This window comes from Bos indicus x Bos taurus, chromosome 22 (genome assembly GCF_003369695.1).
Source record: "Bos indicus x Bos taurus breed Angus x Brahman F1 hybrid chromosome 22, Bos_hybrid_MaternalHap_v2.0, whole genome shotgun sequence".
Taxonomy (NCBI): Eukaryota; Metazoa; Chordata; class Mammalia; order Artiodactyla; family Bovidae; genus Bos; species Bos indicus x Bos taurus.
In genome coordinates, this window is record NC_040097.1 from 20,236,014 (window position 1) to 20,262,578 (window position 26,565).

The 26,565-nt window shown below is 38.8% G+C and overlaps 1 protein-coding gene across 6 annotated transcripts in view; it reads right to left on the reverse strand.

Annotated features, from left to right (window-relative positions):
* FHIT (fragile histidine triad) overlaps window positions 1-26,565 on the reverse strand; it is a 1,526,080-nt gene that overhangs the window by 1,075,244 nt on the left and 424,271 nt on the right. For 4 of the 6 annotated variants that reach the window (XM_027523187.1, XM_027523188.1, XM_027523190.1 and 1 more), the window contains one exon: window positions 19,252-19,345. The gene's annotated coding sequence lies outside the window, so the exon portion shown is untranslated. The remainder of the gene's footprint in view (window positions 1-19,251; window positions 19,346-26,565) is intronic. The other 2 variants (XM_027523189.1, XM_027523194.1) reach the window with 1 other exon arrangement.

Consider the following 26,565-nt stretch of genomic DNA (forward strand, 5'->3'; position numbering starts at 1 on the left):
CTCAGGGCCAGCCAACTCCTCACTGCCATTTTGCTCCCAGAGCTGGAAGAGGGGAGCAAGGCGGATTTTTGGTAGGGACCCAGTTTCTCGCTGAATGCCAACTCAGCCAGCTGGCACCGAACAGGCCATGCCTTCTTCAGAGGGGGTCAGCAAAACCCAAATTAGCATGCTCCATTTTAAAAACTTGCTTTTATTTAAAGACTAATTCATGACAAACAGTGGCTCCCCCACTGAGGTCTGGCGCCCCGGGGAGCTGGCACCCAACCAAACACATGCAACTAATTGCCACCCTTGGATGACACGCAACTAACAAGCTCCATTTTGAGGCTGTAGATTCACTAAGAATGTGACCCCGGAAGGCAGCAGATGCAGAAAAGCTCCTTTCATAAAACCTGTCCTAGTCTAACCGTGGCAGAAAAGCGCCTGAAAAACACTTTTGTTTCCCTGTACTGAGGATTTATCTCCACGAATGGCTGCAAACGTGGCCGACTTAGAGGAAGGGGACCAAGCATGCTGGCATCCCCATCGTGTCACTTGAGGCAGGGGCTCAGCCCCTCTCTTTGCTCAAGGATATAGGAGAAGTTACCCACTGTCTCCAAGCTCTGTATTTTCTCCCATTTGTAAATGGAATGGATATCCAGTACTTCACCACCACCCCTCCTATACTTTCCTTTAGATCCTCAGACGTCCTGTATATAAGCCAGAACTCTGCAGCCAGTATGTCTAGGTTCAAATCCCAGCTCTACCACTGCCTACTAACTGGCAAGTAATGTAACCCACCCATGCCTCAGTTTCCCCATCTATAAACTGGGATAATACTAGAACCTCTGGAGAAGGGAATGGCAACCCACTCCAGTATTCTTGCCTGGAGAATCCCGTGGACAGAGGAGCCTGGCAGACTGCAGTCCATGGGGCCACACAGAGTTGGACACAACTGAGCAACTACCTAGAGCCTATTTTGTAGGTTTATTAGGAGTATGGAGGAGTTAATGCAACCATGTGTGAAGGAGAGTGTGTGGTAATCATCAGTCCTTTATGAAGGAAGCCCTCTGAGTCTGAGATAGCTCAGCCTTACAGAGGGAAATTTCCCTTGGCATAGTCTACATTTCAAACTGCACGTCTACTCCATAAATTTCCCAGGATTACACCTCTAAGCCTTTGCTCACTACTCCTTCCTCTCTTCAGCCGTCCTTCCCACATTGGTCAACCCTACTTGACCAAATTCCATCTATCTTCCAAAGCCCTTCTTCAGTTTTCACCTCCACCAGGAGTCTTCCGTGCTGTTCAGTGGTGATGAATCCCTTCACTCTTGGCACACCCCCCATGGCATTTCCACAAATAAATGAGTATTTTGTGTGCCTGTTATGTTCCCTCTTCCACTCTGACAGCTCCTTCAAATCACAATCTATGAGTAATTGACACATCAATGGCACCCCACTCCAGTACTCTTGCCTGGAAAATTCCATGGATGGAAGAGCCTCGTAGGCTGCAGTCCATGGGGTCTCGAAGAGTCAGATACAACTGAGCGACTTCACTTTCACTTTTCACTTTCATGCATTGGAGAAGGAAATGGCAACCCACCCCAGTGTTCTTGCCTGGAGAATCCCAGGGACGGGGGAGCCACCAGGCTGCCAGTGGGCTGCCGTCTTTGGGGTCGCACAGAGTCGGACACGACTGAAGCGACTTAGCAGCAGCAGCAGCAGCAGCAGGTAATCAGTGAACATTTGGTGAATAAGTAGATGTCTATGTAAAAAGTTAGCTCTGCATAAATGAATAGCTTTACACCGTGGTTATGCTTGGGCTTCCCTGATAGCTGAGCTGGTAAAGAATCCACCCACAATGCAGGAGACCCTGGTTCAATTCCTGGGTCGGGCAGATCTGCTGGAGAAGGGATAGGCTATCCACTCCAGTATTCTTGGGCTTCCGTTGTGGCTCAGCTGGTAAAGAAGCTGCCTGCAATGCAGGAGAACTGGGTTTGATTCCTGGGTTGGGAAGATCCCCTGGAGAAGGGAAAGGCTACCCACTCCAGTATTCTGGCCTGGAGAATTCCATGGACTATGTAATTCATGAGGTCGCAAAGACTCGGACACAATTGACTTTCCCTTTCACTTTCACATGGTTATGCTGAAAGCTGTAAAAGTGAAAAAGTTGCTCAGTCATGTCCAACTCTTTGGGACTCCATGGACTATAGCCTGCCAGGCTCCTCTGTCCATGGCATTTTCTAGCAAGAATACTGGAGTGGGTTGCCATTTCCTCCTCCAGGGGATCTTCCTGACTAGGGGATCAAACCTCATCTCTTGTGTCTCCTGAATTGCAGGCGAATTCTTTGCCATCTGAATGCTTGGGGAAGCTTCACTCCTTCTAGGATATAATTTACCCAAATCCTATCTTTCTGAATACAGACACAGAGTTCTATGGAGCCCTGGAAATCCCAACCAGGTTCTTGTGCCAGCATTACTTTCTTAGGCATTTTCTCATTTGAACGCTGTTACCAGCACAACACATATAGTTTGACTTTCTCACATTGTTTCAAATCACTAATTCCCAATTAGGCAGATCCCTCACATCAAATCTGTAAGCGAATGATTCCCATGGCATTTGTTCATATCCCTCTCTAAAGACACTGAATACTTTTCACCTCATAGAATAATGATTTATAGACATATGTGTCTCTCTTGCCAGATATTTGAACTTCTTAAAGTTAGAACTGTGTTAAATCCATTGTTTCTTCCTAACCAGTGCCTAGCAGGATGCGTCACACAGCAGTCACAGTGGGAGGCGCCTAAGTTCACATAGACTTCTGGGGAGTGTAACAGCAGCTCTCAGCTAAGCAGCAGAAGCAACACATCACAAGGCTTCTGACTCCATTAGAGGGGAAGTCAGCACCTTAGAGAGATCAGATCTCCCTCTGCATTTTTAATCCAGAGCTTCTAGTCAGTTGACCCCGAAACACCCCACACCTCCGCCTTGACTTACCAATTTGTCTAAAATAATCGAGAGGAAAATGAGAGGCTATTAGCTCCACTTCCATTCTCTAGTCAATCATCATTCTAAATTATTAATCAGTTGAAGTATTGCCAAGAAATTTTCAGGCCCCTTTCCAAAAGTATAGTCATTTTTCAAGTGAACAATTAGCCATTTTATTCATTTATAAGTCACAGAATTTATAAAAAAACCAGATTATTTTCCTTCTTCTATTTATTTATTTATTTTTCTTTTGGACCCTGGGGGAAGGTAGGAGAGATACAGGTGAAGCTTGAATACAGCTTCCTTTCATTCACTCATTTATTGACTTGGTATTATAGAATCTAAGTTTATAAATGACATTCTAAAGTATTTCCTGACCATAAGTATTTGTAACATTGTCTCAATACTATGACACTCCTGATTGATCATGGTTGGCAAGGACAGAGTGATCAATTGTCACCATCCTTTCTTCCCCATGATTGATTCAGTAAAATCATAAAAAGCCATAATTCCTGGTTTCTTTGAGCTTATATTCTGAGGAAAGAGACAATCAAAAAGGAACATTAACCAAAATATAAATAAAACAGTAGTGGCAACTTGTACAAAAGAAATATCTTATGAAATGATGTACATTCTTATGAGAAGATGTACCTTAAGTAAGATGTCAGTAGCGTGACTCATAATCCATGGATCAGAAGAATTCTGAAACTGGGGACTTAAGATGTAATCAAATCCAAGGTATGAAAGTGGCTGGAGAATTTAAAAAGACATTTAGCTCTAGGTAACAACTGACCTCAGAGACTCCAAATTACTAGGACATCTACTTCTCTGTCTCTTATTTTAGTTATGTGTTGTTTTATTACTATTATCACAATTTCTTGGGGGTAATTTTCTGAGTAAGACCCATACTGTGCAATTTGCCTTGTCAATCTCATTTGATGCTCATTAACAATCCCAACTTTCCTGTAAGTGATGTACTATATGTTTAAAGGGAGTCCGATATGTAGCTAAAACTGTTTTTTCTTCTTTTATCTTTTTGGACTTTTTTTCCCCCTAGAGTGAAGGTGAGCAACAATGATTAGTTTCAACTGTATCTTCAGAAGGTTGCTTATGCATATTTTGATAGCCTTGTCAATGAGAATGGATTCCAGGACAATTAACTATCCTTTAATTTTTAAGTATATACTCTGGGGTACAAGACCTTCCTAGGTCCCAGGAACTTTTTCTTTAACAGGCTGAACACCATGTTATATAAGATAAACAATTGTTGGGTATAAAATTTTTGAGAAGGTTTTTATATTTTTGCATTTGAAATTATTTGGTTATGTATAATTTGGTTTATAAAATATTAAAATTGGCTAAAATTTCTCAACAATCATCATGCAATTCAGACATTCTTAAGTGAGAAAAGCTAACTCATAAAATGTCTCTAAACATAGACTGTTTAAAATTACTAAATTTAGTAATTAATAGCAATAGCATAATGTTCTATTTTGTTGACATTTCAATAAATATCTAATTGTTCTGACTCTACAGTTTCTCTATACTTCAAAACTACAATCTTTTTATTTTCCTTTTAGTTCTCAATATTTTTCTAGGCCCTTGAAAAATGCATTGGCCCTAATCATTAACCTCAGTATCTAAATGTTAAAGAAGCTATGAAGTGTCTGTGCATTCCTGGGTCTAACATGGTACTAGATGGTGATGGTGATGGTGTGGGAGGTTACCCCTCCTACCACCAAAAAGGCTAATGCTATTATAACATGAGCAATCCCAGTTAGCCTAAATGGGTGTGCCAAAATTCCTGTTTTTTTTTTTTTCAAAGCCTACCCTGATTTTACTGTAATTTATGCACTTTCCTCTGAAGTTCCACTCATCTTCACTTTCAAAGATCATCTTGCTTTTGGAAAATTCTCGTATCTTAGTACATAAGAATCACCTAGGACCTCTGGTTAAAAATGGAGATTCCTAGGTCCTGACTCCAAAGAATCTCATTGCATAGATATAAGTGGAGCTCAGAAACCACAGTTTTTAACCCTCTGAAACCTTGCAGGGTTTATTGGTTGCTAAGCCACTGGTTGATGCCTTGTGGTTGATGATAAGACCTGCTGAATCAGACGAATTGAAATGCTGGACAAGTCGAGTCAATTTAGGCCTGTCTCTCTCAGCCCTGGCTCCTATTAGAATAACCTTAAGTGTGTTAGTCATTCAGTCGTGTCTGCCTCTTTGCGACCCCATGGACTGTAGCCCACCAGCTCCTCTGTCCTTAGAATTCTCCAGGCAAGAATACTGGAGTGGGTTACCATTGCCTTCTCCAGGAGACCTTCCAGACCCAGGATTGAACCTGGGTCTTCAGCACTGCAGGCAGATTCTTTACCAAGTGAGCCACTAGGGAAGCCTGGGGAGCTTCTAAAAACAGTTAGCCACTCCTTCCCCCACAAGGATTCTGATTTATTTGATCTGGGGCGGAGCTTGTTGTTGTTTAGTCACTAAGTTGAGTCTGACTCTTTGAGACCCCATGGACTGCAGCACACAAGTTTTCCCTGTCCTTCACTATCTTCCCCCAGTTTGCTCAAACTCATGTCCATTGAGTCAGTGATGCCATCCAACCATCTCATCCTCTGCCACCCTTTTCTCCTCTTGCCCTCAATATTTCCCAGTATCAGGGTCTTTTCCAGTGAATCAGCTCTTCATATCAGGTGGCAGAAATATTGGTACTTCAGTTTCAACATCAGTCTTTTCAATGAATATTCAGGGTTGAGCTTGGGCACTGGTATTTTTTAGAGCTACCATACAACAAATCAAACAGCCTAATTATCATAGGCTATGAGAGCCTAAGGGTGTCAGCTCTCAAAAGGGATTAACTCACCCACTGAAGTGATGATAAGGCCTAAATCTCCTAAAATGAAAATACCACAGCAGAGATTTAGCAAAGCTAAAACCCATCTTCCATTCCCGGTTTGTTTCAACCCCAACACACCCAAGTTGGCCTTACAGCTGCAGCACAAAAAATTGAGCCCTTTACTTGGGTTTTCATCTGCTGGCAGAATGATTTAGTAGCTCTATTATAAAAGCAACTCCATTATAATTACAGTGTTTGAATTATAAACAAAACCAAAAAAGATGCAGAAGGAACAATCCTTTAATCAAAACTGTAAAACAGAACAGTTTCTGGCTGCACTTAAAAGCAAACTCCGAAATATTAAGAGTAAGCGCTCCATTTTTTTGATTCCTGCCTCTTTACTGTAAGAGCAACACTACATATTTTTTTTTCGATTAACCAGTTTGCCAACCTGAAGAAACTCACAGTGCGTGATTTAATGAGCATATACTGTATGCATGGTAATTGGCAGGCTGACAGTTGGTTCATTTCAAACTGACAAGAGAGCACCACACATTAGTAAAAAGGTTTTGGGGGTCTCTTTTCATTAAATAAGCTTTACAGTTAAAAAACATTCCAACTGTATTGGCAAAGCTGTCATTATTGGTTCCAGGGTGACCTTACTCTCTGTCACTCTCCAAGTCCTCAAATCTTGAAGAAATTATTTTTTAAGATGCAAAATATAGATATTTAGATGCTGGCAGGGGTCTATGGAGCCTTCTGAGTCATGACTCCATTGGTGATTTCATACCACATGAATTCTAATGCACTATGTGCCAGTTCTTCACAACGACTGCTTTATACATTGGAATATTTCTTGGGAATAATACCAATACTGTTAAACTCATTCAATATTTTAGAAGCAGTATATGCATGCTGTCACTTCAATCATGTCCAACTCTTTGTGACCCTACAGACTATAGCCTGCTGGGTTCCTCTGTCCATGGGATTCTACAGGCAAGAATACTGAAGTGGGTTGCACACCCTCCTCCAAGGGATGTTCCCCATCCAGGGATCTATCCCGCATCTCCTGTGTCTCCTGCATTGGCAGACAGGTTCTTTACCACTAGCACCACATGGGAAGACCTAGAAGCAGTATAATGTAGTAAAAGTAAAGCAGGCTTTGGTGATGTAGAGAAAGGGGTTCAAATTTTGACTTAAAACATTTATACAGTGCCTTGGTCAAGTGACATCACTTCCCTGAGGCTGTTTCCTAATTTACTCATTTATAACACCTACTTTGTACGTAGAAGACTGTAACATACTTCTCATGGTTATTGACCACATAGGGACACACATAAATAGTAACTAGATAAGCTACAGAAGTGCAGACTCTGGAGTTTTAAGTTAACTACAGTCAGATTCCTTAGATTTCTACCATGCATGTTTATTGGAGTTATATAAAGACAACAGTAAGATAATACTTATATACCAGTGTGGTCTCAATCATTCCTACCAAGATTATGAAAGGTAGACGTTATTACCCCAATTTTATAAAATCTCAAATACAGGAAGGGATCTTTAAGATCACATGAAAAATTTCTGAAATGTTTTAACTTTTCTGATCATACGAATTTGAAATTTCCTGTTTCCCTCTTTGCTCTCCCTGCCAGAAAACCCAGGTGTGCATTTGTGTGCTTAGAGTATACTTACACTCCTCTTAGCAATAGTCACTGGTGGAATTCTTTCCTGATTTTATATTAATATACTATAATTATATATATATATATATATATATATAATTAATCTTATTTTTAAATTGTCTATAAACCATCACAAATAAGGTAGCTATTTCTTAGCTGGCTAATAATGGAGCTAGTAATAACTTGGATGTGTGTCACTTGGTCCAGTCTAGGGACCCTCTCATATATGTATAGACATACAGATATCTATACTCTCCAGCTATGCTTTTGCTTGCACTTGTGTTGAGCTTTGATGCCACAATTTTATGAAACAGTCGCTACCCTAAAGTGATGAGCAACCTGTGTCTCTTAACTTACAATTGGATTATCCTCAAAAAATTTTAGACTCAAAAATACTCAAAGTAACCTCACTGGAACTTTATCAGGTATAAACACTCACATATAATTATTATCTTAATGTAATGACCTATTTATTATTATCAAACACACCTTAACTGTGGTAATACTTTTTGCCTTAAAGTTTAATTTTTCTGATACTAATATAGACTTCTTCTGCTTTTACTATGGTGTACTTTTTTCCATCAATTTACTTTCAACTTAACTGTATCTTTATATTTAAAATTTATCTCAACAAAAAATAGTTGTTCTTGTTTTTTAATCCATCCTGATAAACTCTGATTTTTAATTATTTAGTCCATTATCATTTTTCTCTTTTTTATTTTTTTATTGAAGGATAATTGCTTTACAGAATTTTATTGTGTCCTGTCAAACCTCAACATGAATCAGCCATAGGTACACATATATCTGCAGTCCATGGGGTCGCTAGGAGTCGGACACGACTGAGTGACTTCACTTTCACTTTTCATGCATTGAAGAAGGAAATGGCAACCCATTCCAGTGTGCTTGCCTGGAGAATCCCAGGGACGGGGGAGCCTGGTGGGCTGCCGTCTATGGGGTCGCACAGAGTCAGACATGACTGAAGCGACTTAGCAGCAGCAGCAGCACACATATGTCTCCTCCCTTTTGACTCTCCCTCCCATCTCCCACCCCATCCCACTCCTCTAGATTGATACAGAGCCCCTACTTGAGTTTCCTGAGCTACACATCAAATTCCCATTGGCTATCTATTTTACATATGGTAATGTAAGATTCCATGTTACTCTTTCTATACATCTGACCCTCTCCTCCCCTATGCCCATGTCCACGACTCTATTCTCTATGTCTGTTTCTCCACTGCTGCCCTGAAAATAAATTCTTCAATACCATTTTTCTAGATTCCATATATATGCATTAGAATATGATATTTATCTTTCTCTTTCTGACTCACTTTACTTTGTATAATAGGTTCTAAGGTTCATCTACCTCATCAGAACTGACTGAAATGCATTCCTTTTTATGGCTGAGTAATATTCCATTGTGTATATGTACCACAACTTCTTTATCCATTCATCTGTCAATGGACATCTAGGTTGCTTCCATGTTCTAGTTATTGTAAATAGTGCTGTAATGAACAATGGGATACATGTGTCTCTTTCAATTTCGGTTTCCTCAGGGTATATGCCTAGGAGTGGGATTGCTGGTCATATGGTGGTTTTATTCCTAGTTTTAAAGGAATCCCCATACTGTCTTCCACAGTGGCTGTATCAATTTACATTCCCACCAACAGTGCAAGAGTGTTCCCTTTTCTCCACACCCTCTCCAGCATTTACTGTTTGAGACTTTTTGACGATGGCCATTCTGACGGGTGTAAGGTGATATCTCATTGTAGTTTTGATTTGCATTTCTCTAATAATGAGCAATGTTGAGCATCTTTTCATGTGTTTGTTAGCCATTTATATGTCTTCTTTGGAGAAATGTCTGTTTAGGTTTTTTTCCCACTTTTTGATTGGGTTGTTTGTTTTTCTGGTACTGAGTTGTATGAGCTGCTTGTATATTTTGGAAGTTAATCCTTTGTCAGTTGTTTCATTCGCTACTATTTTCTCTCATTGTGCAGGTTGTCTTTTCACCTTGCTTATAGTTTCCTTTGCTGTGCAAAAGCTGTTAAGTTTAATCAGGTTCCACTTGTTTACTTTTGTTTTTATTTCCGTTACTCTAGGAGGTGGATCATAGAGAATCTTGTTTGGATTTATGTCATCAAGTATTCTGCCTATGTTTTCCTCTACGAGTTTTATAGTTTCTGGTCTTACATTTAGGTCTTTAATCCATTTTGAGTTTATCTTTGTGTTTGGTGTTAGGAAGTATTCTAATTTCATTCTTTCACATGTAGCTGTCCAGTTTACCCAGCACCATTTACTGAAGAGGCTGTCTTTGCCCCATTGTATATTCTTGCCTTCTTTGTCAAAAATAAGGTACCCATGGGTGCATGGGTTTATTTCTGGGTTTTCTGCCTTGTTCCATTGGTCTATATTTCTGTTTTTGTGCCAGTACCATACTGTCTTGATGACCGTAGTTTTGTAGTAGAATCTGAAGTCAGGAAGGTTGATTCCTCCAGCTCCATTCTTCTTTCTCAAGACTGCTTTGGCTATTCGGGGTCTTTTGTGTTTCCATATGACTTGTGAAATTTTTGTTCTAGTTCTGTGAAAACTGCTACTGGTAATTTGATAGGGGTCATATTGAATCTGTAGATTGCATTTGGTAGTATAGTCATTTTCACAGTATTGATTCTTCCTACCCAGGAACGTGGAATATCTCTCCATCTGTTTATGTCATCGTTGATTTCTTTCATTAGTGTCTTATAATTTTCTGTGTACAGTTCTTTTCTCTCCTTAGGTAAGTTTATTCTTAGGTATTTAATTCTTTTTCTTGCAATGGTGAATGGGATTGATTCCTTAATTTCTCTTTCTGATTTTTCATTGTTAGTATATAGAAATGCAAGTGATTTCTGTGTATTGATTCTGTACCCTGCAACTTTGCTAACTTCACTGATTAGCTCTAGTAATTTTCTGATACTATCTTTAGGGTTTTCTGTTTACAGTATCATGTTATCTGCAAACAGTGAGAGCTTTACTTCTTCTTTTCCAATCTGGATTCCTTTTATTTATTTACTTTTTGTCTTCTCTGATTGCTGTAGCTAGAACTTTCAGAACTATGCTGAATAACAGTGGTGAAAGTGGACACCTTTGTCTTGCTCCTGATCTTAGGAGGAATGCTTTCAGTTTTTCACCATTGAGTATAATGCTTGCTGTAGGCTTATCATGTATGGCCTTTACTATGTGACCCCATGGACTGTAGCCTACCAGGCTCCTCCCTCCATGGGATTCTCCAGGCAAGAGTACTGGGGTGGGTTGCCATTTCCTTCTCCTGGGGATCTTCCCAACCCAGGGATCGAACCCAGGTCTCCTGCACTCCAGGCAGACACTTTAACCTCTGAGCCACCAGGGTAGGTTCCTTAGGTGTCCATATTTTTTTTAAGAGTTTTAATTATAAATGGGTGCTGAATTTTGTCAAAGGCTTTTTCTGTATCTAGAAAAAGATTATCATACATTTTTTATCTTTCAATTTGTTGATATGGTGTATCACATTGATTGATTTGTGTATATTGAAGAATCCTTGCATTCCTGGAATAAAACCAACTTGATCATGGTGTATCAGCTTTTTGATGTGTTCCTAAATTGTTTGCTAAAATTTTGTTGTGGATTTTTGCATCTATATTCATCAGTGATATTGGCCTGTAGTTTCTTTTTTGTGTGTTGTCTTTGTCTGGTTTTGGTATCAGGGTGATAGTGGCCTTGTAGAATGAGTTTGGAACTGTTCCTTCCTCTGCAATTTTCTGAAAGTTTTAGAAGGATAGGCATTAGGTCTTTTATAAATGTTTGATAGAATTATCCTGTGAAGCCATCTGGTCCTGGGCTTTTGTTTTTTGGGAGATTTTTGATCACAGCTTCAATTTCAATGCTTGAAGCTGGGTTGTTCATAATTTCTATTTCTTCCTGGTTCAGTCCTAGAAGATTGAACTTTTCTAAGAATCTGTCCATTTCTTCCAGGCTATCCATTTTAATGCCATATGATTGTTCACAATTATCTCTTATAATCCTTTGTATTTCTGCATTGTCTGTTGTAACCTCTCTTTTTTCATTTCTAATTTTGTTGATTTGATTCTTCTCTCTTTTTTCTTGATGAGTTTGGCTAAAGGCTTGTCACCTTTGTCTTCTCAAAGAAACAGCTTTTAGTTTTATTAATCTTTACTACTGTTTCTTTCATTTCTTTTTCATTTATTTCTGTTGGGATCTTTATGATTTCTTTCCTTTTACTAATTTGGAGAGTTTTTTTCTTCTTCTCTTCCCAGTTGTTTTAGGTGTAAAGTTAGCTTGTCTAGTCGATGTTTTTCTTCTTTCTTGAGGTAGGATTGTATTGCTATAAACTTCCCTCTTAGAACTGTTTTTGCTGCATCCCATAAGTTTTGAGTTGTCATGTTTTCATTGTCATTTGTTTCTAGAAATTTTTTTATTTCCTTTTTGATTTCTTCAATAACCTGTTGGTTATTTAGAAACATGTTGTTTAATCTTCATGTGTTCGTGTTGCTCCTATAATTGATATCTAGTCTCATAGCATTGTGGTCAGAGAAGATGCTTGATATGATTTCAATTTTATTAAATTTACTGAGGTTTGATTTGTGACCCAAGATGTGGTCTATCCTGGAGAATGTCCCAGGTGCACTTGAGAAGAAGGTATATTCTTTGCATTTGGATGGAATGTCCTGAAGATATCAATGAGATCCATTTCATCTAATGTATCATTTAAGACTTGAGTTTCCTTACTAATTTTCTGTTTTGATGATCTGTCCATTGGTGTGAGTGGGGTGTTAAAGTCTCCTACTATTATTGTGTTACTGTCAATTTCTCCTTTTATGTCTCTTATTGTTTGTCTTATGTATTGAGATGCTCCTATGTTGGGTGCATAGATATTTACAATTGTTATGTCTTCCTCTTGGATTGATCCCTTGATCATTATGTAGTGTCCTTCCTTATCTCTTGTAATCTTCTTTTAAGATCTATTTTGTTTTATGTGAGGATTGCTACTCCAGCTTTCTTTTGCTTCCCATTTGCATGGAATATATTTTTCCATCCTCTCACTTTCAGTCTATACGTGTCTTTAGGTCTGAAGTGGGTTTCTTGTAGATAGCATATAAATGGGTCTTGTTTTTGTATCTATTCAGCCAGTGTATGTCTTTTGGTTGGAGCATTTAGTCCATTTTCATTTAAAGTAATTATTGATATATATGTTCCTATTACCATTTTCTTAATTGTTTGTGGTTGATTTTGTAGATCTTTTATCTTCTCTTGTATTTCTTGACTATATAAGTCCCTTTAACATTTGTTGTAAAGATGGTTTGGTGGTACTCAATTTTCTTAATTTTTGCTTGTCTGAAAAGCTTATTTCTCCATCAATTTTGAATGAGATCCTTTCTGGGTGCAGTAATCTTGGCTGTAGATTTTTCCCTTTCAGTACTTTATATATCTTGCCATTCCCTTCCGGCCTGCAGAGTTTCTGCTGAAAGATCAGCTGTTAAGCATATGGGGTTTCCCTTGTATGTTATTTGTTGCTTCTCCCTTGCTGCTTTTAATATTCTTTCTTTGTATTTAGTCTTTGTTAGTTTGATTAGTATGTATCTTGGCATGTTTCTCCTTAGGTTTATCCTGTATGGGACTCTTTGTGACTCTTGGAGTTGAGTGACTATTTCCTTTTCCATGTTGGGGAAATTTTCAACTATGATTTCTTCAAAAATTTTCTCATACCTTTCTTTTTCTCTTCTTCTTCTGGGACCCATATAATTCGAATGTTGGTGCATTTGATATTGCCCCAGAGGTCTCCGAGACTGTCCTCAGTTCTTTTCATTCTTTTTACTTTATTCTGCTCTTCAGAAGTTATCTTCACCATTTTATCTTCCAGCTCACTGATCTATTCTTCTGCTTCAGATATTCTGCTATTCGTTACTTATAGAGTATTTTTAATTTCAGTAGGTGTGTTGTTTGACTCTATGTTTATTCTTCAATTCTTCTAGATCTTAGTTAATTGATTATTGCATTTTCTCCATTTTGTTTTCAAGGATTTTGATCATCTTTACTATCATTATTCTGAATTCTTTTTCAGGTAGTTTGGCTATTTCCTCTTCATTTATTTGGACTTCTGTGTTTCCAGTTTGTTCCTTCATTTGTGTAGTATTTATCTGCCTTTTCATTATTTTTTTTATCTTACTGTGTTTGAGGTCTCCTTTTCCCAGGCTTCAAGGCTGAATTCTTTCTTCCTTTTGGTTTCTGCCCTCCTAAGGTTGGTCCAGTGGTTTCTGTAAGCTTTCTATAGGGTGAGATTTGTGTTGAGTTTTTGTTTGTTTGTTTTTCCTCTGATGGGCAAGGGTGAGTGAGGTGGTAATCCTGTCTGCTGATGACTGGGTTTATATTTTTGTTTTGTTTGTTGTTTAAATGAGGTTGTCATGCACAGGGTGCTGCTGGTGGTTGGGTGATGCCAGGTCTTGTATTCAAGTGGTTTCCTTTGTGTGCGTTCTCACTATTTGATATTCCCTAGGGTTAGTTCTCTGGTTGTCTGGGGTCTTGGAGTCAGTGCCCCCACATCAAAGGCTCATGGCTTGATCTCTCTCCAAACACCACCCTAGGTCCAATCTACCAAGATTTTCACCCAACATGAAAGGGCCTTTATTTGAGTTCCAAAGCCAGTGTGCAACATTAACATTCTATATGAAGCCTGGCTGCAGTCCACCATGTTGCAAAGAGTCTGACACAACTGAGCAATGGAACAATAAAATCATTCAATATAAATAAATATGATTAACATGATATGGTTGCACTTACAGCTACAATTTCATTGCTTGGTTTCCTTTTGCCTCTTCTGCTTTTTGTTCTCTGTTCAATCTTTCCTGCATTCTTTTTGAATAATTTTTAAAGTGCTTAGGATTCTACTTTATCTACTGGATTTTCAGTTATTTTTCTAAGCATTAAAATATACATTTTTGAGCTTTCACAGTCTACTTAAGAGTTCATTTCATTACCACCCCGTATAAAATTGAAAACTATACAATTATATAAGTCCATTTAATATGTACCCCCCTCATTATTTATGTTATAATTATCTTACATATGATATCTACATATAGTACATTATAAGTATCACAAGGCAGTGTTATGATTTGGCTTTTTAATTTTCTGTGCATTTTAAAGATACTGAGATGAAAATACTCTTTCATATTTACAATTTCTGATATTCTTGATTCATTCTTGAAGATTTAAGATTCCATCTGGTGTTATCGCACTTCAGCTTGAATAACTTCCTTTAGCATTTCTTGTGTTGTAGGTCTGCTGGCAATGAATTCTCTTAGCTTACTTTTATCTGAAAATGTCTTTAATTTGTCTTCAGTCTCAAAGGATATTTTCACTATACATAGATTTCTGGGTTAACAGGATTTTTCTTTTTCCTTCTCTGTACTTAAAAAATATCATTTCACTTTTCCTAGACTCTATAGTTACTGATAAGAAGGCAGTGCTGATTTGAAGTACAGTGTCCTGGAAGGTAACCTGCCATTTTCTCTGACCACTATCAAAATTTTCTCTTTACTGTTGGTGTCCAACAGAATATGATGTGCATAGGTACAGTTTTCTTCAAATTAATCTTGTTTGAAGTTCACTGAGTTTCTGGATCTGTAAATGTATACATTTCATCAAATTTTAAAAAAACGTGGCCATTATTTCTTCAAATATTTTCCTTTACCATTCTCTTTCTTGTCTTCTTCTGAGACTCCAATTACATATATGTTAGACATTTTTACTTATGTTACATAGATCTCTGAGGCTCTATTTGTTATTCTTTAGTTTTTTAAATCTTTCTTCTGGGACTTACCCAGTGGTCCAGAGGTTAAAACTCCACCTTCCAGTGCAGGGGATGTGGGTTCAATCCCTAGTCAGGGAACTAAGTTCCCACATACAGTGGAGTATGACCAACAATTAAAAAATTAAAAAAACTCTTTTCTTTCTGTTCTTAAGAATAAAATTTGCTTCTGTTCTATCTTTAGGTTCATTGACACCTTCTATTATTTCCAATGGATGTAGTTCAGTGAATTTTTATTTCAAATATATTTTCAGTTCTGGAATCTCCATTTGTTTCTTTTTTGTAGTTTCCATTTACTATATTTTTTACTCATTGTGAGTGTACCTTTCTAGCCTCATTGAGTATGGTTATAAACGCTGTTTTAAAATCTTTGCTAATTCCCACCTTTGGGTCATCTTGGAATTAGACTTTTATCTTCAGAAGGGGTCACATTTTTTTGGTTCTTCATATCTTATATAATTTGGGATTGTATTATGTGAATGTATGATGCAAATATTTTGAAGCAAAGACTCTAAAATCTGTTCGAATTCTGTGAAGAGTACTGATTTGTTTGTTTTAGCAAGCAATTAATTTGATTATATACAAGGTGAAAACTATCTCTTGGGTGGCAGCTCAAACTTCAGTTCAGTTCTTTCATCTCCAGCTGTGCTAGCTTGTATCTCGGAGAAGGCAATGGCACCCCACTCCAGTACTCTTGCCTGGAAAATCCCATGGACGGAGGAGCCTGGTAGGCTGTAGTCCATGGTGTCGCTAAGAGTCGGACACGACTGAGCGAATTCCCTTTCACTTTTCACTTTCATGCATTGGAGAAGGAAATGGCAACCCACTCCAGTGTTCTTGCCTGGAGAATCCCAGGGACGGGGGAGCCTGGTGGGCTTCCGTCTATGGGGTCTCACAGAGTCAGACACGATTGAAGCGACTTAGCAGCAGCTTGTATCTGCTCCACACATTCATGATTCAGGAGTCAGTCAAAACTTTGGGTTTTATTTTTACACGGAATTGGGAGCTTCCTCATCCACCTTTCCGCTTTCCAGAATTCTAGCTTAAGGGCTTCCCTGGTGGCTCAGTGGTAAAGAATCCACCTGCCAATACAGGAGACACAGATTCGATCTCTGGTTCAGGAAGATCCCACATGCCACAGAGGAACCAAGCACACGACCCTCAACTATTGAGCGTGCTCTAGAGCCTGGGAGCTGAAATGCTGGGCTCCTGTGTTGAAGCTACTGAAGCTCATGTGTCCTAGAGCCTCTGCTCTACAACAAGAGCAGCCACCTCAATGAGAACCTCCTACACCACAACAAAGAGTGGCCCCCACTTGCCGCAACTGAGAAAGTCTGCAACAACAAAGACCCAGCACAGCCAAAAACAAATAAATAAAATTATTAATTTAAAAACAGTATTCTAGCTTCATTTTCCAGGGGCTGTTGTTGCACTGAACCCTGTTCCTGGGGTCTTCAAACTAAAAAGATTGTGGTTTTTCTACTGGAGTTAGTCACCCGAAGTGACATTAACCTCACCATGCATACCCTCAGTCGAAAAAGCCATAAAATGGGGAAATCATTCTGCACTGAGCCTGCTTCTAAGTTTTGAATCTGAAGTTCCTTTCAGAATCTACCTACTTATTTTGACTCTCTAGGGTTGTCAGGTAGTTTTTCTCGCATACTTTACAGTTTCTATATGTGAAGATACCAGGTTCAACAGCACATACTTAGCCATACTAGAAGTGGAAACAAGTGAAAAACGTTTAGGAAACACTCTTTTGCACCTCCCAGTTCCTCTCAAAATATTTAACCTTCATTCACTACCTCACCTAGTGATATTTGGTTTTGGTTTTAGGTAGAAACATAAGTCAGAGCTTCCTTGATCACCCTGCCAAGTACATGAGAAGATGTGGAATGAAAGTACAGCATAAAGTTAAATGATAAAATGATAAAACATTAATCAGATCTGGCAGTAACACTGGCAGCATTTAATCCCAAAGCAATGAGGCTTATACGGGTTCATGACTACCGGAGATAATCTACATGGTACTTTGCCACGTTATTTATTTTACCCTAGTTTTTTGATCTCAGATATCTCTATATCTTGCCTCATTGAAAACTGCAATAGGTAATATCCTATGAGAAACAGGATATTGAAAATAATATCCTTAGTCAGTGATACAGAATCAGTAAGTGCACATTTCCTTCCCATAATAGTCCTTACCATCTCTTAAGAGCTTCTGTATGCCAAGTATCTTGCTTATCCCTTTATAATAATTGCCATTTAATCCTTCATAAGCATTCTGTGAGGCAGTTCCCATAATTAGCCCCATATTTTGGAGGAAGATACCAGAGTTCAGAGAGGTGAAATGAGTTAACCGAGATTACACAGCAAATGGCAGAAACCTGTCAGTCTCCTTAAAGAAAAGAAACAGTGAAGTATAGGTCTTCAGAATCATGAAGGACATGCCTTTTACTATGAAGAGAGAAAAGGGAAGTCTTTCTAAGCAAAGAGAAATAGGTGGAGATGCTAAAAGTCAAAGTTATAGAATGCAATTCCTCCTTCTGCTAATAATTAATATTAAAATACTCCTCTTTTAGATCTATATATTTCATATTGACAGCTTTCATGTTAAAAAGAGCTTTGCTTCAGGGCTCAAAAACACTAACCAGAACCATAACACAAGGATCAAACAATTCTGTGCAAAACTCACACCAGGGTTCCATTTCAGCTCATTTCATTTACCATCCTTAAGCCTTCTTCATCTTCCAGAAAAACCCTCTAGACAGGAAGGTGATTCACCAGAAAGAAGTCAGGGCCATCAAGAAGTGAAGATGTCTGACTCATCCCTCCATAATCTGCATTTGGTGAGTATTTCTAGAAAACACAGCAATGTGTCACAGCCCTACACATTTGAGGGATAGTCTTGCCCGATTTTGTAAACTTTGCATAAATCTATAAGTTTTAAACAACTGTGGAATACGAGAGACTAGAAGGCAGACAATGTAAAATGGAAACAAGAGAATGGATCGTGACTGAAAGCATAATAAATGTTTGTGTTCTGACACATGGGGCTGTTCAATATTTATATTTATTACACATGCTAAATTGTTAGCTGAGACTTTGGAATGGGGAGATACTGTGAGTGGAATAAAGATGAGAAGGAATGAGAGAAGAGGAAAGGGGGATGTACATATGAGTTCCAGGAAGGGTTTAAATGAACACTGTCCACTGATATCATGCCAGGGAAGTATTGCCCATATTCACGTATTTCCAGTCCTTTATTGCTATTTTTAAAAATGCATATTAAATGTATCCAGTGAAATCATTCAAATACATACAAAGATGAGTAATTACTTTGTCCTATCCGCAAGTCTTTTTTATAAGATATATTCTTCACTGTCCCAGCAAATGCCACTAGAACTTCCTCTGACCAAGAACAATCCATTGCCATTTTAGGAGGTACATTTCATGTCAGATGTGACCTCCTGCCACTACTAATGCCATCTCATCTCCAGGATCATTCTCAAAACCACGTAAAGCCTAACAACTCGACTATGTAACTGTTTAACCTTACTTTTTACACACAAAAATTATTAAATATGTGTAACTGTCTGGTGGGGGGAGACTAACATAATAGATGTCAATCAGGCAATAGTTAGACTACATTTCATAAAAGGGAAGGTAATGCTTTCTTCAAAAAGTAAAGTCATCACTCCTTATTTAACTGACATAATATTTATACCCTGAGTTTTAAATGGCCGCTACAAATAGAAGTCAGGAGAGGCTAAATTCTCTACGGAAATCGAGCCCTGAAATTCTACCTGTTTAAGGGTTCTATTTTATGTGTACATAGGAATCTTACTGCTATGATACAGATGTCCATAGTAAGTCAGGTATGCCTAATTCTATGAAAAAAATCTGAAATTAAGTAAACACTACCTGCCTGAAGACTGTTACTTCCTCAGAGTGCTCAACAGAAGGGTGCACGGAGTTTCTGCAGAGGCTGTTCGGCAGGTTGGCAGTCCTGGAATACCTACATCAGAAAAGAGAAATTCAGATGATCATTTCTGCAGTGATCCAGATGGCTTATAGGTACAGCTTCATTAGGGACATTCAGCATGAATACTGAGCAAACAGGACTGCATTGGTACTGTTGAAAGGGTAAAATAAAAGCACATGTGTAATGTCTAAGTATTGTCATTGGTCTGCACTGACCCCTACAAGATCACATAAAGGAAGAGGCAGAATGGTGCTCTGAAATTCCATCTTCCACTTCTAGTCAGTCCTGGGCTGTTCTAGCTGCATTGTTATTTGACCCTCTTCATAGTCAGCCAGTACTGCCATTGGGGTTTTCCATTTTGCAGAAAGATGAAGCCAACCTGCCAACCTGTCAGCAAGAGTACCTCTCTGGTTTTGTGGTTCAGTTCAGTTCAGTCGCTCAGTCGTGTCTGACTCTTTGTGACCCCATGAATCGCAGCACGCCAGGCCTCCCTGTGCATCACCATATCCCAGAGTTCACTCAGACTCACGTCCATCGAGTCAGTGATGCCATCCAGCCATCTCATCCTCTGTCGTCCCCTTCTCCTCCTGCCCCCAATCCTTCCCAGCATCAGAGTCTTTTCCAATGAGTCAACTCTTCGCATGAGGTGGCCAAAGTACTGGAGTTTCAGCTTAAGCATCATTCCTTCCAAAGAAATCCCAGGGCTGATCTCCTTCAGAATGGACTGGTTGGATCTCCTTGCAGTCCAAGGGACCCTCAAGGTTTTGTGGCGGTCTATGCCAAATCATTTGGCCAGTCTGAAGGGTACTTTGTGGGTCAGTTTACCTACTTTCTTTTGAAACCCTAGTGTCCATGAGAATCAGAAGGAATCTGACAACAGAAGGAACAAAGGTTTGTGGTCCTACTAGCCTGAGTTTCAATTCTAGTAATGTATTTCACTATCTCTGTGTCTTATATAGCTGCTGAACTCCATTGAGCCTCACTTTTCACTTCTGTCAAATGGGCATAATAATATATATATGAAGGGTATATTTATAAAGAGAATATTTTTTTTTTAATTAGGACAAAACACCAAGCACAATTTCCTGGCACATGTTAGGGACTTGTATGCAGGTCAAGAAGCAACACTTAGAACTGTTCTTGGAACATGGAACAATGGACTGGTTCAAAATTGGAAAAGGAATATATCAAGGCTGTATATTGTCACCCTGCTTATTTAACCTATATGCATAGTACATCATGAGAAACACTGGGCTGGATGAAGCACAACCTGGAATCAAGACTTCCAGGAGAAATATCAACAACCTCAGATATGCAGATGATACCATTTTAATGGCAGAAAGTGAAGAGGAACTAAAGAACCTCTTGATGAAGGTGAAAGAGAAGAGTGAAAAAGCCAGCTTAAAATTCAGCATTCAAAAAACAAAGATTGTGGCATTCAGTCCCATCACTTCACAGCAAATAGATGGGAAAAAGTGGAAACTGTGACAGACTTTATTTTCCTGGGCTCCAAAATCACTGTGGACAGTGACTACAGCAACGAAATTAAAAGATGCTTGCTTCTTGGAAGAAAAGTTAAGACCAACCTAGACAGAGTATTAAAAAGCAGAGACATCACTTTGCTGACAAAGGTCCATATAGTCAAAGCTATAGTTTTTCCAGTAGTCATGTACAGATTTGAGAGTGGGACCATAAAGAACAGTGAGTGCCAAGAACTGATGCTTTCACATTGTGATGCTAGAGAAGACTCCTGAGAGTCCCTTGGACAGCAAGGAAATCAAATCAGTTAATCCTAAAGGAAATCAACTCTGAATATTCATTGGAAGGACTGATGCTGAAGCTAAAGATCCAATATTTGGCCACCTGATGCAAAGAACCAACTCACTGGAAAAGACCCTGAAGCTGGGAAAGATTGAGGGCAGGAGGAGAAGAGGAAAGATTGAGGGCAGAGGATTAGGTGCTTGGATGGTATCACTGACTCAATGACATGAGTTTGAGCAAATTCTGGGAGACAGTGAAGGACAGGGAAGCCTGGCGTGCTGCAGTTCATAGGGTCGAAAAGAGTTGCACAAGACTTAGCAACTGAACAACAAAGAACATGAAACAGACAGAGAATAAGTAACCAAAACATATAAGGAACTACTAAAATCAAGAAAAAAGATGAACAAACATAGGGAAAAATGGTTGTTCAAAGAAGAAATCTCAATGAACAATGAACATTAAAAAAAAAGCTCAGAATCACTAGAGTAAAATGCATATTTGCATATTATATTAATGGAATTCCATTTTTATTTTGTTAGAATAGTAAACACGGAAAAGGTAGACAAAAGCCAGTGTTGTCTAAGATGTAGGGGAAAAAATAGCATAATACTCTAGTTTACCTCTGGCCAAATCATGAATTGGTATATCTTTCTGGTGAGCAATTTCATTATATTTATCAAAAGTAATACTACAATATCCTATGGTATACTGATTCTTCCTACAGGGTATCCTGGACTCAAGCAACACGGACACAAGAAGACACATACTAAAATAATACTGAAGTGTTTTTGTTTTTGTACAGCAAACTTTGGAAATGATCTAAAGGTGGCACTGGAAATGGAATAGGTCAATAAAATGCACTATATGTATAGGATGGAATATTATGGAGCTGTTAAAATTGATCAATTGATTTTTATGGCATCAATGCAGCTAATTTTTGTAAATACTGTGATGTTAAAAAAGCAACAAGGAAAGATTTAAACATTAAATATTCAAACAAAATAGTGTATATTGGTTGTTGGTATATATGTGTGTGTGCATAAAAAATACAAACAATACACTAGTTAAAAACATCCTAAATTTATAGTAGGGAACTTTTGGTAGACAGCTGAGACAGTAAAGAGTGGAAGGAAGGCCAGATGTGGTACTTAACAGGGAATTTGGTTTCATCAGTAATTGCTTTGAAAAGAAACAAACACACAAACTGGAAGTAAATCTGACTAAACATAAACAGATGCTCCTTTTTAGATAGTAGGAATACAGATGCCTATTACACTACCTTTTGGACTTGTCTGTATCTTTACATTTTTCTCGAAATAAAGGAAGTAAAGGGAAAGGGAGGGAGGAAGAAAGGAAGGGAGGGGAGACAGGAGGGAGGGGAGAAGGAGACAGGGAGGAAGACGTCCATCACCAGTTCCTGTGTACACTTAAACTGGCCTCGGGTGGTTGGTTTCTTTAAGGATGCAACTCAAAACCGGTTTCATTATCAGTGAGAAGGATGGTGATTCCTCCCTGGTTGGCTCAGCTCAGAGGACTGAATTTAAGTTCAGCCAGTAGAGGGAACCATCTGTCATTTGGAAAGACACTCAGCCCTTAGCCAGGAGACCCCTTCTGCACATACCAGCGCCTCTGGGAAGAGGGAACATACATTTACAGACCAAGGAAACTTGGAGCACACCATGGACATCTTTTCAACCTTTCTAAAAGGTTCGCTGTAATTTTGTAGAATCAAGGGAACAATATGTCTGATTAGTTCTTCAGCCGACTGAGCGATTTTGTTTTTTATATTTCTCTCCTTGAAGTGAGTTTGCCATTAACCTTGTATGTTCTAGGGTTTGAAATTAAATTCTCCCCCCTCCAAAACGGAATTTTTGCTTTAAAATAAAAGTTAGCTTTAAGATAATTTATTTCTACTAGTAATACTGAAAGACTCTCTTTGAGGTGAGGAGGTCATTCTTTAAAGAGACTAGAATTGCAAAGAGTGTTCCTTTTCTTCTTGGAGGGAGAATCTGTGGAGGAAAAAAAAAGCTTGCAGGAAAGTTCAATAATCATGAAGTGAAAGCCCCAGAAGATCCAATGCTTCCTCCTGGGCCAATACTGTGTTGAAAAATGCCTTCTATGTACACTTCCTTGAGAGACCTTAAGTTCTTGAAGAATCAGTTAGCTAAACTCTTAAAGGAAAATTTGGCAATCCCTGTATCTACATAATGCACCCATGAGGGCAGAAGGCACCAAGGCAACGCTGGACATGCCTCAATTGCTTCGCCCCATCACAGACCTTATATTTAAATATTGCCATCCTTTTGTGTCATCCTAGAAGAAGGGATTTGGGTTGGTTTCTAACAACAAAACAAACACATAATGTAGAAAGGGGATGTTATAAAAGAGTTACCAGTGTAAATGTGCTATTTTGTCCCTTTGAAATTGGGTGATGATAAACACAATTCCACACACGGAAATCAGACTTTGCAGAGCTACTACATGGAATCATTTAATTTGTCTGAGTAAGTACTTACAATAATGTGGCTGCTCTGCACTGCAATAAACATTGGCTTTTCAAATGAACAAATGAAATATGTGATAACTCCTTATTAACAGAACTGCAGCAAAGGACATTAACCAAGGGGGTGGTGCACCAAAGAAGACTCATGGGGGAAGAGAAAAAAATCCCACTCCAATGCTCTGAAAATGAAAATAAAGAATCTTATGGCCCCTGATTCTACATTTTTTTTTTTTTTTTTTTTGCTCCTGGCTAAAAACAGGGTGGAGGCCTCACAATGAAGTGATAGAGAACTGTTGCTATTTTGGGTTGTCACAAGGTAACTTATCACACTGCTCAGGACACATGAGGACACTATCAATTTGTTCCTCCAGATCATAAACCAGAGGATGCTTTAGTAAAATAGCATAGGGAGAACAATTTTGCGTGGTGGTTAAGAATGTTCATTTGAATCCTGGGCTCCACCAGCCAATTAAGTGCATGACTTTATCGGAATCATCAATCTCCTTTAATGCTCATTTTCCTCGTTGGTAAAATGCAGCAAATAATTTTGCCTTCCTCATTGAGTTATAAGGGGTACATTTTATGTAAAGGGCCTGGAACATGGTTAGAATTTAACAGAAGTAGCTACCATCACCTTTTCTTTTTTTTTTAAGCATCAGCATCATTATTATTATGTTTAACAGTATCCTCATTATTATATTTAACAGTATCCTCGTTTTCATCCATTATCCTCATTTTCATTGAAAATTCATTAAAAGCACAACCCACCATGCTGTTTGGTAATTAGTGACTTTCATTCACTTAACAAAGTATTTAATGAGTATCTAGTAAGTGCCAGACTCTATGATACAGGATGGGGTATGAAGGTGATCAAAATCAAAAGTGATCTATGCCTTCTGGAGCCTACTAGAGGAGACAAACAGTAGTCAAACAGTCCCACAGGGAGTGAGTATTTTCCACCTGCAGGGAGAGCTCCAGAGGAAGGAAGCAAATCCTTTTCAGAGATACTAAAACAAACGAAGTTGGATTTAATGTGAGAACTGAAGTATGGCTTTCTAGGGAGAGAGAATACAACATTCAGGGGCAGAGTAGTATCTTCATTGTTACTGAAAGTCAGTGCAAAATCGTCCATTGAATGGCCCATTTTAATTGAAGAACTATACCTCCACTACCTGGGGCTTCCCAGGTGGCTCAGGGGTAAGGAATCTGCCTGCTAATGCAGGAGACACAGGTTCAATCCCTGGGTTGGAAAGATGCTCCAGACGAGGAAATGGCTACCCACTCCAGTATTCTTGCCTGGGAAATCCCATGGATAGAGGAGCCTGGACAGCTACAGTCCAGGCTTGCTAAGAGTTGGACATGACTTAATGACTAAAATAACAACAGTCTCCAATAACTACTTGGCACTGGGCACCTGTGCTGAGCCCTGGGACATAACAGTAAGCAAGACAGATATGAATTCATGCCCTAAATCTTTCCTCCCCATACTTATTCCTCAGTATGAAAACTGCACTAAAGCCAATGTTCACTTCGTAAACCAGTAAATTCCACCTTCAGTTTTGATCCCAAAGAAATTCTACCAGAGTGAAAAACTATGATGCTTTCCCTGGTCAGACAAAGAATTCCCTTTCTGCCTTAGAGACCAGGAAACTTACAACCAAATTTAGTTCTTCCATCCTATAGGTTCATACTAATAAAGATGATCACAATTCTGTCTTATGGTTATTTTATTATTTGCACATTACCTTTAATTTAGTAAACAGCTTCAAATTCTTTGGGAAGTTGGCTAAAAGAGAGGAGGGAAGGGAAACTAAATGAGGAAAATAAGGGGAGGTTTTTGAGGTCTGGAATTGTTCAAGGTGCTGTTTGCAGTTTTCATAGCATCTCACACAGATGTTGAATGGAAAGCACTTAATAACTTTGGACTGATGCATGGATCAACGTTGAATACACAGCTTTCTTGGCTCAACATGCGTTCCATTATGGGGGATGGGAGGGACTGAAACTTGCCTAGTGAAGTGAAAGTCGCTCAGTCTTGTCTGACTCTTTTCAACCCCATGGACTGTACAGTCCATGGAATTCTCCAGGCCAGAATACTGGGGTGGGTAGCTGTTCCATTCTCCAGATCTTCCCAACCCAGGGATTGAACCCAGATCTCCCACATTGCAGGCGGATTCTTTACCAGCTGAGCCACCAGGAAAGCCCTGAAACTTGCCTGCTTCGCTTTGATTTTCAGTTTGAGAGGGAGAACTCAAAAAAGTAGGTGAAAAATTTAGCATGGTTGTCACTTGTCAAACATTTCAGTAACCAAAGAGAAGAACCATGGAGACCACAAAAAGAGCATCGTAAGAGAACGTTAAAGTATCCTGAGAGATTTATTTCAGGCAATAAGGTCCCTGTAATAGAACATTTCTCTCTGTTACTTTAGTGCTAGTCAAAACAAGAGAAATGTCATAGTTTAAACTGATGTCTAAGTAACAGGAAAATGTTAAGTTGCTTTATGACAAAATGGAAATATATTTGTAATTCTATTTCCTGGTGTTCTCTCACTTATGCTGGGGGGGAAAAAAAAAACCTGTTAGTCCTTTTGATTTAAAACTCCCCATTGGGATAACTAAACTATAATCTGTCTGGTTAACTACCAGGAAGAGGAGGAATAAATTTAAAAGAAATTTAGAAGACACCCACTTTATCAATATCAGAGCATTGTGGAGTTCAGTCTTATTTATAGCTAAATCTACCCCATTCTCACACACACACATATACACACACACGAATGTTGCATTCAAGAGGTATTAAAACATTTCATTCCTGTTCTTAGCTCGACATACTAATGAGAGTTTCTGAATTAATCTCTGATCATGAACTGCCTGTTGATGTAAAATAACAGCAGTAAAGAGTGTACAGCTTGCTTCAAGTAGCTAGCTAAGGCCAGTTTCATAATGCTTCAGTTCTTTGACAGGTAGAAAATTAAATCAATCCTGTATTC